Genomic DNA, 11547 nt, shown 5'->3' with positions numbered 1-11547 from the left:
GCAATAAAAATAATTTAAATATTTAATATATTAGCTCTAAGTGCTATGTGGAGAACTAAAGCAGAGGGATGAAAGAAAGTCCTGGGAAGGGGCATAGTATTAGTAAGATTGGCAGGTAATTAAAACTTAAGGAAGTGAGGGTACAAAAAAGAGCTATCTGAAGGAAGGCCACTCAGGCAAAGAGAAATCATCTGAAAAGACTTGGAGACTGGTGTATGCTTTGTATACCATTTGGCTCACTTTTCTTCTCTCTACATCTTGTCTATTGCTATGGAGTAAGTTGTCAACAAATATGCTCATAACTCTTGTTAAATAAAATGCATAGGAAGCCACTGGTTTGGACTGAGTTCCTGCACTTAGTCCCAACAGACCAAACCAAAATGGAGGCACTCATGCTAAAGTTCCACACCCCAAGCCAAAACTGACTTCACATCTGACGTTCTGAGAAACCAGAAGCATGAGAGATAATAGCCAAAACCCCAAACCGACCAGTTTTAACTGGCATGATAAGAAAGCCCTCCCTGCTTTTAATCTCTGCAAGAAAAGTAACTTTGAAACAACCAATCCACTTTTTGTTCTCTGTTTCTGCTTTCATCAACCCATTTCTCTCTACAAAAACCAATCTCCTCTACTAAGCCCATTGTAACACTCATTCTATTTTATAGAATAAGGTGTTTCTAACTCTAGAATTACAAAAGCCAATTAAGATCTTGAAACTAAATTTGTTGTAATTTTATCTTTTATAGTTCTGGCAACCATGAAGGGACCCCAGTGACATGTCCCTTGAGGAACACAAGAGAGACACTGCTGACCCCTTTTGAGGTTCTCGGTCTTCACAGAGCCTGGGGATTGCAAGTTTCTCTTAGGTCAAATTCTGCCCTTTTTTCATTGAGCTGTTTGATCTTATGGCTTTCAAATCCAGCGTTAGCTTGTGTTGTGAGAGGGTACTTGACCTTTGGGTTTGCAGGAGCTAATGAATTACTGGCAAGAACTGCAGTTTTAAAGGTAAGTGACAGCAATTGCAGTAAGCGGTTTTTACTTCAGGAGGCACAAACACCAGCTCTTGGAATTTGCAGGCATTTGGGTACTGAAATGGTTTGGCTCTGTGTCCCCGCTCAAATCTTATCCCAAATTGTAATCTCCGCGTGTCAAGAGAGGAACCTGGTGGGAGGTGATTGGATCATGGGGGTGGTTTCCCTCATGCTGTTCTGATGATAGTGAGGGAATTCTCTTAGATATGATGGTTTTAAAAGTGGCACTCCTCACCCCCACTGCAGCATGTGCTCTGTCTCCTGCTGCCATGTAAGAAGGTGCTTGCCTCTCCTTCGCCTTACGCTGCGATTGTAAGTTTCCTGAGGCTTCCCCAGCCATGTGGAACTGTGAGTCAAATAACCTCTTTTGTAATTAAATTACCCAGTCTCAGGTAGTATCTTTATAGCAGTGTGAAAACGGACTAATACAGGTGTTATCTGTTTGTTTCTTTTTATTGCACACTGAAGTAAGGGAGTCTTCAGGTGTCTGACTGGGTCAGATGGAAACTGAAAAATTACTGGCTAAGTGGATCAAGGGGATCTCAGAGCCAAAACCACAACTTGACTGGTAGACATGAGTTGGGCACTTAATAGCTATAGAGTGCTTACCACCAAAAAATAAATCTCCCGTTTTAGGATAAACTGGACACAGAATGGGTTACTGCCTGTGAGGCTCAAGAAAATGCCCTTTAAACAAACTACATTGTGAAAGCATTACACAACCCAACCCAGTGGGGTTTTCCTCTCAGGCTTTTATCTTGGCTTTGAGAGATCCAAGATTCAGTGAAAAATTAGAATCCTTAATTTCTAAAGAACTGAGTACTACACTTTCCAGTTATTTCTGCCTTCACATATAAAAGTATTAGGCACCAGAAAATGCAAATACTTACAAAAATGATGAAATTTTACTAAAGATAATTTAAAATTACCATGGCCATTAGGTGGAATATTCCAGATGAAGAACATTGCACTTAAAGAAGTGACTCTAAAAATGAGGGTTCCCAAATTAGGTCCATCTAGGGTCACGCCTATTGATGTGCGGAAGCTTCTGAAAAGATTTCCAAATATTTTATTGCGTCTTTTAAAGAATGCTTTTCAAAAGCAAATGAAAAGCTTAAGTGACTGATAACAAAAATGGAATTGGCTAATCTTTTGCTTAGTTACTATCCTATCGAAGAAGAAGGCCAAAAGAATGCTAAAGTGTTTATAAAGGTTAGGCTCTCAGGTCAAGAGGGTTTGCTTCTTTATCAGAGCTATCCATGCTGAGTCCAGGCATAAAGAATGCTTTCTTTGTCCTATTTGTTAATGGGCTCCTCCCTGGAGTCATTAATCTAGTAAAGAAATAAACTAAATTGAAAAGACCACTCATGAAACGAAGTCAGTCTCCAAAATACACCTTTTTGGCATTTGGCTGGCTGTTCTGAAGGTTTTTGTAAAAATTTACATCTATAAAGGAAAATTCCTGGAAATTTTTACATTGAAGAGAGAACCTGGATCTAAACAAGCCTCAATTCTGACCATTTTGCCTTAACCAGGCTTTCTACCTACACCTTTCTTTGCTTAGGATAAATGGGACCTTCAAAGAATAGATCATAATTTTTAACAAGTTCTGTGTGAGTGTGATGAAGTCTCCTGTCCTGTGATAAAATTCTTCTTCTCTGGTTGCTGTAACTCCCTGGGGAAAGGGTTGATGACAATGGAGGCCCTTTGGGAAAATCTGTCTTTAGGCAGATAAGGGAAATTCAGAAAGACTCATCTTGCATTGTACTATCTTCCAAGTGCGTTTAGCTCAAAATAATATATCAAAGCAATATATTTTGGGATGGCATGTCCTGTGCCCTGAGCTCCTTCAACGGCTAGTTTTGTTTAAGAAGAAATTCAAGTATAATTGTTAAGAATGAGGAAATTAGGTGGACATTATGGGATACATTAGTCCTCCTTTAGCCAAGGTTTTGCTTTCTGTGGTTTTAGTTACCCAAGGTCAACTGCAGTCTGAAAATATTAAATAAAAGATTCCCAAAATAAACAAATTATAAATTTTAAATGGCCTGCCATTTTGAGTAGCATGATGAAACCTCATGCTGTTCTGTTCCAGCCCACCCAGGATGTAAATCACCCCTTAGTTCAGCATAAACAGGCTGTATGCATTACCTACTGGTGAGTCACTTTGTAGCCATTTCAATGATCAAATCAACTAACTGTTTTCATATCACAGTGCTAGTGTTCAAGTAACCCTAATTTTACTTAATAGTGGCCCCAAAGGGCAAGAGTAGTGATGTTGGCAATTCAGGTATGCCAACGAGAAGCATACCTGTTTGAAAGATCAGAAGGTAAAAGTTTTTGACTTAATAAAGGAAAAAAAAATGTGTGTGAGGTTGCTAAGATCTATGACAATAACAAATCTCCTATTTATGAAATTGTGAAAAAGAAAAAAGAAATTTATGTATAGTGTACATAGGGTTCAGTACTATCTGTGGTTTCAAGCATCTACTGGGGGTCTTAAAACATATCTCTTGTGGATAAGGAGTGGCTACTGAAATAACCCTTACAAAGATTATAACAGTGAGAGAGAGAGGTCTAGCATAGCTGACTCTATCCTGCTTTCAGCCTCACAGGCTGGCTGTCCTTTCTCATTCCTGGACATAGGCCAAGGTAACCATGGGAGGAATTTAGCTTATAGTTTATCTTTGAAACAAGAATGGTCATAATCCCTCCCTAAAACTGATCTCCTCATTGTCTGGGGACTGAAACTGCCTTTGTAAGACTAATGAAAGGCCACAAGATTAGGATTATGCAAGGAGCCTGAATTCTGATAAAATGTTGGTGTGTGTAGTCAAATGATAACCAGCCATTGTTTCATAGCCTGCTTTCCTGTAATCCTTTACTGCTCAAGAGTCATGAAGCCTGAGGTCACAGATTTGTAACTTCCCCACTTGCTCCTATAGATAACATTGCTATTGTAAAACCTAAGATTGGTCTTCTGAGATGTTTTCCAGACACAACTGACTCCACCTGGACAGCTGACCCATAACTTAATGGGTCCTGTGACCCCCCCACCCAGAGGCTGACTCAGCACCTGAAGACCATTTTCCACATTCTTATAATTTCATCCCCAACCAATTAGCAGCACCCATTCCCTAGCCCCCTGCCCACCAAATTATCCATAAAAACCCAAGCCTCTAAGTTCTCAGAGAGGCTGATTTGAATAATAATACATTCTTGTTCTTCCACTTAGCCAGCACTACAATTATTAAACTCATTCTTGGCTGCAAAAATCTGCTGTTCTTAGTGCATTGGCTTTTCTGGGCAGTGGGCAAGATGAACCCATCAGGCAATTACACTACTGTAAAAGTTTATAGATGAACTTGTCATAATTTCAAAAATATTTTTCAGTCACTTGAAATGTTAATGTCATGTCATGCAAAATAAAAAACATACATGAAATTTCTGGGTCATTTCTAAGTAAAATACTGAAACACTAATTCCTGAATATAAATTTTGGCATCTTGTTTTTATATGATATAGAAAATCTAAGTATTTTTAATTCTGTTAATAAACATTTAAAAATAGTATTATAAGAAAACATATTTGTAAAAATTATGAAATGGTGCCCATCTAAAAAATCCTGATATAAAATAGTTGAAATTTGCTTACTTGCTAGTTTTCACTGAAATTAAGGTCACTAAGTGTTAAAAATTTTAGTTAGTATATGGTAAGTAAACCTAGGGATAATAAGGAAACAACTGTGTGTGAGGGAAGTAAGGCATGTTTATACAGCATATTATAAAGTATAAGAATGTTCTTGTTAAGGGAGAGAGTAGTTTTTTTCCTAAAGTAGAGTGACTAGCTGTTTCAAAATTTGAAAAGGGGAAAGGTAAAGAACAAAAATTGAATGAATCAGAATGCTGTAGGTTTATAGAAGATTAATCCTGTAAAATGTATTTTATTTGGGATCAAGCTGGCAAAAATCACAAAGACATTTATATAAGTTTTTCTAAAAATTGACCATTAGTATCAAATGCTAATGCAAAACTAGAATTTCATTCTCTGAGTTAAAACAATAAAGTTTTCTTGGAGTATTGATGTGTTCTTAATAGGAAACAGCAGAAGGTCTTTCTTTACCTTTTAGATAATTGGCCTAGGAAACAAAGATTCTGTGTTTTATCAAGATGATTCCTCATCCTTCATGTTGAATTTATTGAGCCTTTGATTATTTAAGAAAACTGAGTCTTCTTTACTAAAAAGCTAAGGTTTTCGACAACTATCTAACTTTTTAAATTTGCCTTTAGGAGCTTTTAAAATTGTCACTATGGCTAAATGAATGATTGTTATTTCATAGTAACCTGTAATCCTATTTAGATCAAGTGTTTTAAAGCTGTTGATATTTTTGACAAATCTCCCTAAATCAAATTCTAACTTAGGCCTTTTCAACCTTGAATAACTTTTGAATTTTCCAATTGTACCCCTGAAAAACCTTAAAGGATATCTCACCTTGTAAAAGAGAGATATTGGACTAATTAGGTTTACTTGATATAGAAAGCATTGTAAAATAATACATGATGCTAAACCTTAGGTTATATTTATGGATACATTATTGATCGACTGTCTCAAAAGTTGTATGAAATTCCTAAATACATGATATGTAAATCTATACTTTTATAGATTTTATAGATTTATAGTACTATAGATTTTATAGATTTATAGTACTATATTTTCAAGTAGATTCATGAAAAGGTTAGAATGGAATTATAAGTGCAGGCTTCTGATAACTTTAAGATCATACCATGGGACTGGGTAAGAATTTCTAGAACTCTAGTGAAGAAGCTGATAAGTTTGGGAAACTGCTAAGATCAAGCAGAACAAAAATTAATTATATGAGATTAAATGAGAAAATGAAGAATTATGGGGTTTTATGTTGTTAATTTGAAACATTGCTCATTCTTGCTGGAAAATGAAAAAATTTCCAGATCTAAATTAACATTTTTTTCTCTTAAGCTATCTGTCTATACCTTAGAATAATTTGGCAAATTATACTTCTCTAAACAGAATAAAACATTTACTTTTTCCTCTCCCTTTGACCCTTCCTTCCAAGATTTGGAAACAACCATTGAGTATTTTACTTTTATGGCAATATAGTTATTTGCATAAGTTCAATAAGAATATGTTCTTTTTTTAACAGAATAAAATTGGAAACATTGATTATATTAAAGCGTAGGCTAGAATGACACATTTGTGAATGTGGCTAGGATGAATTTACAGATACTACAGGTGAAGTCTGAAGTCGGCCTTGGTTTGGCTTCCTAACATCTAGAGGTTTTTCAAAGTCCAATCTGAGATTCTTTGTGAAACATTCCAATGAAGCAAACTTAAAAAGAGTCTATGTGGTCAATTGCTATTTTGGGCATACTTACGTAAATCAGGCCAAGTTTAGTCAACTAGATATATTTTGTAAACAAATTTGTCTTGTTCTGATTATCTTTGGTAGAAATAGGGGTGACTACGGAGAAAAAAATATTTTTCTAAATAAAAATTATAGTTCACCTTTAAAACAATCTAGCTGTTAATTGTTTGCAAGTTTTTAACATCTACCTATAGAATGAACTAGATTCTGAATTATTTTCATTTTCTCCAATGTCTGGCTACAACTCTTCAACCAAGAACAAGAACTGCTCTGTTCCTGAAGCCCTGTAAGCTGAAGCTGGACAATTCAATGTAAATTTCAAGGAACTAGTATCATGCCTGATGTATGGGATACACAGATAGTTCATCAAAATGCCTGATGCCCTAACCAGAGACATTTAAACTGTAAACCAGAATGAGAAGTTGATGACTTCATGCGGTGGACAGCTTTTCTCAAGATGTTGAACTAAGACTTCCTATCAATAATGAAACCCTTACCTCTCTTAATGTTCCCTTGCTTATGCCTACCTTTCTCACTTGGCAGGATAATGCTGTGGTTAAAATTTCAGAATCAGTAGTTTATGCAGGCAATTTGACAAAATGTCAGATCTGTCATGCCAAACCCATATCTTTACATGAACTAAGTGACTTTTTAGCCCACTCAGTGGGTAAACTGTAGCAATATCTCCAATGCAATTATCCTTTGACTTGTACCAGTGGCCCCTTTTTATCGAGTCAGACCTCTGGACCCACTTGCTCTGACTCCCTGCTTTAACGTAACCAAGTCGTGGGATACTAGATAATGGAATCGCTACCTACTGGCTGAACAGGAAGGAATCTGCACAGTAGCTGACACTTCTTGTTGCACATGAATAAGTAGAAGAGACAGGCTGCTTGGCTAAAATGGGTAGATTCCTCATCTGGTTCATTCTTTCACCTATTTGATTTTTGTTGGTTTAGATTATGGGGATCCTAGCTAAGTGACAAACTCCAAACTCCTAATATTATTATCCAGAGAGTCATAATAGTATTCTCCCTGGTGTGCTGTATTCTCTCAAATATTTTAAATGTTTGCATGCAGTCATATGTCTAATGTCAAACGATCTCTCTTTAGCTGGAACAACAAAAATTCAAAGAAATGCATCATCATAAGGATACTGTAATCTATAGGCATGTTGAGTATGGAAACTCAGAATTTTGACAACTGAGAGTAGCAATAATGCCCTAAGCTTTGGTCACACTTTCACCTAGGCCCCACAGACCAAACCAAAATGGAGGCACTCATGCTAAAGTTCCACACCTCCAAGTCAAAACTAAGTTGTTTATCTGACCTGAGAAATCAAAAGAATGAGAGAAAATAGCCAAATCCCCAAACAGGCCATTTTAGCCAGTGTGATAAGGAAGCCCCCTCTGCATTAACCTTTACAAGGAAAGTAACTTTGAAACAACCAATCCACTTTTTGTTCTCTGTTTCTGCTTTTCTCAGCCCTTTTCTGTCTATAAACCAGTCTCTGTTCAGCTCATTGGAACACTCATTCTATTTTATATAAGGAGGTGTTTTATGATTCTAGAATTGCATATAAAAGTCAATTAAGATCTTTAAGGCAAATTTGTAGTAACTGTTGTAATTATTGTTACAACAATTATTGTAATTGTTTCTTTTCACACTCCCAAATTTATATCTCCATTTTGAGTGCCATATCTCAAACTTTCTGCCTAACATCTAGACGTGAATGTCTTATGAGCATTTCAAACTAAATATAACCTCAAATCTCATGGGTTTCTTCCCACTGAAATACATAATTCCTTCTATACCTCTCTTTTTTTTTGGAGACAGGGTCTCACTCTGTCACTTAGGCTGGAGTGCAATGGCATGATCACAGCTCATTGTAGCCTCAGCATCCTGGGCTCAAGCAATCTCGCTGCCTCAACCTCCCGAGTAGCTGGAACCAAACACAGGTGCCATCATGTTCAACTAATTTAAAAAAAATTGTCGAGATGGTGTACTAGTTCATTCTCACACTGCTATAAAGACCTACCCAAGATTGGGTAATTTATAAAGAAAAGAGATTTAATTGGCTCATGGTTCCACAGACTGTACAAGAAGCATGGCTGGGGAGGCCTCAGGAAACTTCCAATCATGGCAGAAGGTGAAGGAGAAGCAGGCACAATCTTCACATGGCAGAGCAGGAGAGAGGGAGAGTGAAGGAGGAAGTGGTACATGCTTTTAAACAACCAGATCTTGTAAGAACTCACTCATGATCATGAGACCAGCAAGGGAGAAATCTACCCCCATGATCCAGTCACCTTCCACCAGGCCCTTCCCTCCAACATTGAGGATTGCAATTCGATATGAGATTTGGGTGATGACACAGAGCCAAACTGTATAAGATGGGGTTTCACCATATTGCCCAGGCTGGTCTTGAACTCCTGGGCTCAAGTGATCCTCCTGCCTCAGCCTCTCAAAGTGTTATGACAGAGGCATCAACTTAGTGATTCAAGCCAGAAAACTAGGAATCTTTTTAAGTTTCTTATTTTCCTATCTCTCTACATCTACTTTGCTTTTCCATTTAACACTAATTATTGAGAAGATACTTTGTGCCAGGCTCTGTGTTTCATGCTGTGGATGAAAGATTAATCACATGCTGAATATTGGTTCCTATATATTTGTGTATATTCCCACTGTTACACCCTAAGCATCTTGTTGAGATTATAATAACACTCTTCTAACTGTGAAGCAGATTCAACCAAACTTTATTTATTCATGTGTGTTCTCCAACCACTTATATGGGCAGAAGATAATCATAACAATAGCCATGACTTACTAAATTCTAAACACCATTCTAAGCACTTTACCTGTGTTATCTAATTTAATCCTTATTTATTACCTTCTGGTAGGCATTAGGATTATTACCTCTACCGTACAGGTGGGGAAATTGTGCCAGGAGATGCTAAATGACTTGTCCAATGTCACATAGTGGAGTAAGTGGGCGAGTTGCTGCAGGGTGTGGTCATGTCAAAAAAAGAGCAGGTTCAAGCAATTCTCCTGCCTCAGCCTCCCGAGTAGCTGGGACTACAGGTGTGCGCCATCATGCCCAGCTAATTTTTGTATTTTTAGTACAGATGGGGTTTCACTCTGTTGGCCAGGATGGTCTCAATCTCTTGATCTTGTGATCCGCCTGCCTCGGCCTCCCAAAGTGTTGGGATTACAGGTGTGAGCCACTGCGCCCAGCCCTATGGTTGTTTTCTAAGTATAGTATTGTATTTTTTATTCCCATAGTATTATAGTTTTATTCTACCGGAGAATGTTCCAGAATGTCTCAAAATACAAAGTCACAAATATGGTTAAAGAACTAATAGGGGAAAAAAAAACAGAATTGAAAACAATGAGGCTCTGGGCAAGTTATAAAATGCCTATATTAGCTGAGAAATCACATCAGATGATTCTACTTGAGAGCTTAAAGACCAGAGAAATACATAAAGAAATAGCAGCCTTAAAAAGAAAGCACCCCCACCCCAATATTCCAGCATAATTACCAAACATTTGCTGAAAAGAAAGAGAATTGCTGAAAGGTTAGAAAACCCCTGGGAAAATTTAAACCACATTTCTCCTTCTAGTATTATTAAGGAATTTATTGATGTTCTGTAGTAGTCATGGCAATATTTAGAAATCATTTGTCTAATTATCTGCCACAAATAAAAGAATTACAGGTTCTCAAACTTATCTCTCTATATAACTTTGCTCCTAGACTCCATCTGTACTCCGATGTCTACTATGCATCCTAAAGTTAACGTATCAACACAGTTTTTGATTCTGCTTACCCTCTCCCCCAACTTGTTCCTCTTCTTGTTTCCTCCATCTCTCTGAATGACAGACACCTCTGAGTACTGAATTTCTCAGGCAAAAATGGTGGCGTCATTCTAGATCACTCTCCTTCACTTGCTTCCCATGTGCAGTGCCAGAGAAAATCCACTAGTTCTACCTTAATGATATATATACATATAATAAACACAGATTCTTTTCAGTCTCCATTGCCATCCTATAACTCAATTCACTGTCATCTTTTCCCTGGACTACCTCGACAGCTCACTATGTCAGAAGGACACAGGCTTTGGTATTTCTTTTGCTGATAAAGAGAATGATTTGCACCAAGCCACCTTTTCTTTTCATTTCGGGACTGAGAGCCATCCCTTTGAAAGATGTTGAGCTGGAAGAGGAGCGATGTCTGTGGCTGTGGGAGAAAGAAAAGTTTTTCACTCTGCATAGGAGGTAGCCAGTATAAGACCCAACTTTTGGCTGCATTGGCAAATGTCCTGTTTTAGCCAGCTGAACAAGCTTCTGGAAGGAAGTTTGCACCCATAGAGACCACGATACGTAGGCTGCAGTTCAGGAGGATTTCAGATCATTTATTTTCCTGTTGTTTGAGTTGTGGCAGGAAGTTTGCAGGAAGATGCGGCACTGGAGAAAGAAGAATGAGGAGGCTGGCACAATGGAAGAGCATCTACATTTCCATCCTCCAAATGTAGAGAAGTAGAGAAAGAAAATTACATGCTAGCTGAAAAAGAAAAATAGAACAAAAATGAAAAAGTAGAAAGCCTAACTTCCATTTTATCAAATTTCCACACTGTTGACATCCATTAACCTCTTCATCTCTCATCATGTGATCCAAATTCCCTTCCAGAGCTAGAAGTAACTGACTATTTTGGGGGTGCTGAGCAGACAACATAAAGTTTGCCTGAAAACGTGGTGCTGTTTGCTGATCCATTGACTGGAAGTAATTGTTTCATAAGGACAGCTTGCTTCTGGCATTTTATACTAAAATAGAGATGCTTGACTTTTCAGCCTCCAAAGCCTAAATGTTTGGCACGAATATAGAAATCTGGCATTTTTCAATGCTCATATGTCCCAAAGCTGGAGAGCTGAAAAACACTGGGAGTACCAAATTGGTGTCCACTTTGAAATATTTGGCCCAAGAAAATGTATATTCTCATGCCGCAGGAAGTTGGTTTTGCAAAATGAAGGCTGAATTGGGGCCAAAAAGAAAGCACCATTTGCCAGAGTGCAGATGAAATGTGATAGTTTGCTGCACAAAGTTTCTTTTTAAAAGTTATTTGC

At 37.6% G+C, this 11547-nt stretch overlaps 1 long non-coding RNA gene across 1 annotated transcript in view; it reads right to left on the bottom strand.

Moving 5' to 3' along the window:
• Window positions 1-9016: 9016 nt before the first annotated feature.
• Window positions 9017-11547, bottom strand: part of LOC103785341 (uncharacterized) — a 126898-nt gene continuing 124367 nt past the window's right edge. The window contains exon 5 of the long non-coding RNA XR_008624382.2: window positions 9017-10987. This is a non-coding gene — a long non-coding RNA (uncharacterized LOC103785341). The remainder of the gene's footprint in view (window positions 10988-11547) is intronic.

This window comes from Pan paniscus, chromosome 1, assembly GCF_029289425.2.
Source record: "Pan paniscus chromosome 1, NHGRI_mPanPan1-v2.0_pri, whole genome shotgun sequence".
Taxonomy (NCBI): Eukaryota; Metazoa; Chordata; class Mammalia; order Primates; family Hominidae; genus Pan; species Pan paniscus.
This window is presented reverse-complemented; position numbering and strand designations above follow the sequence as displayed.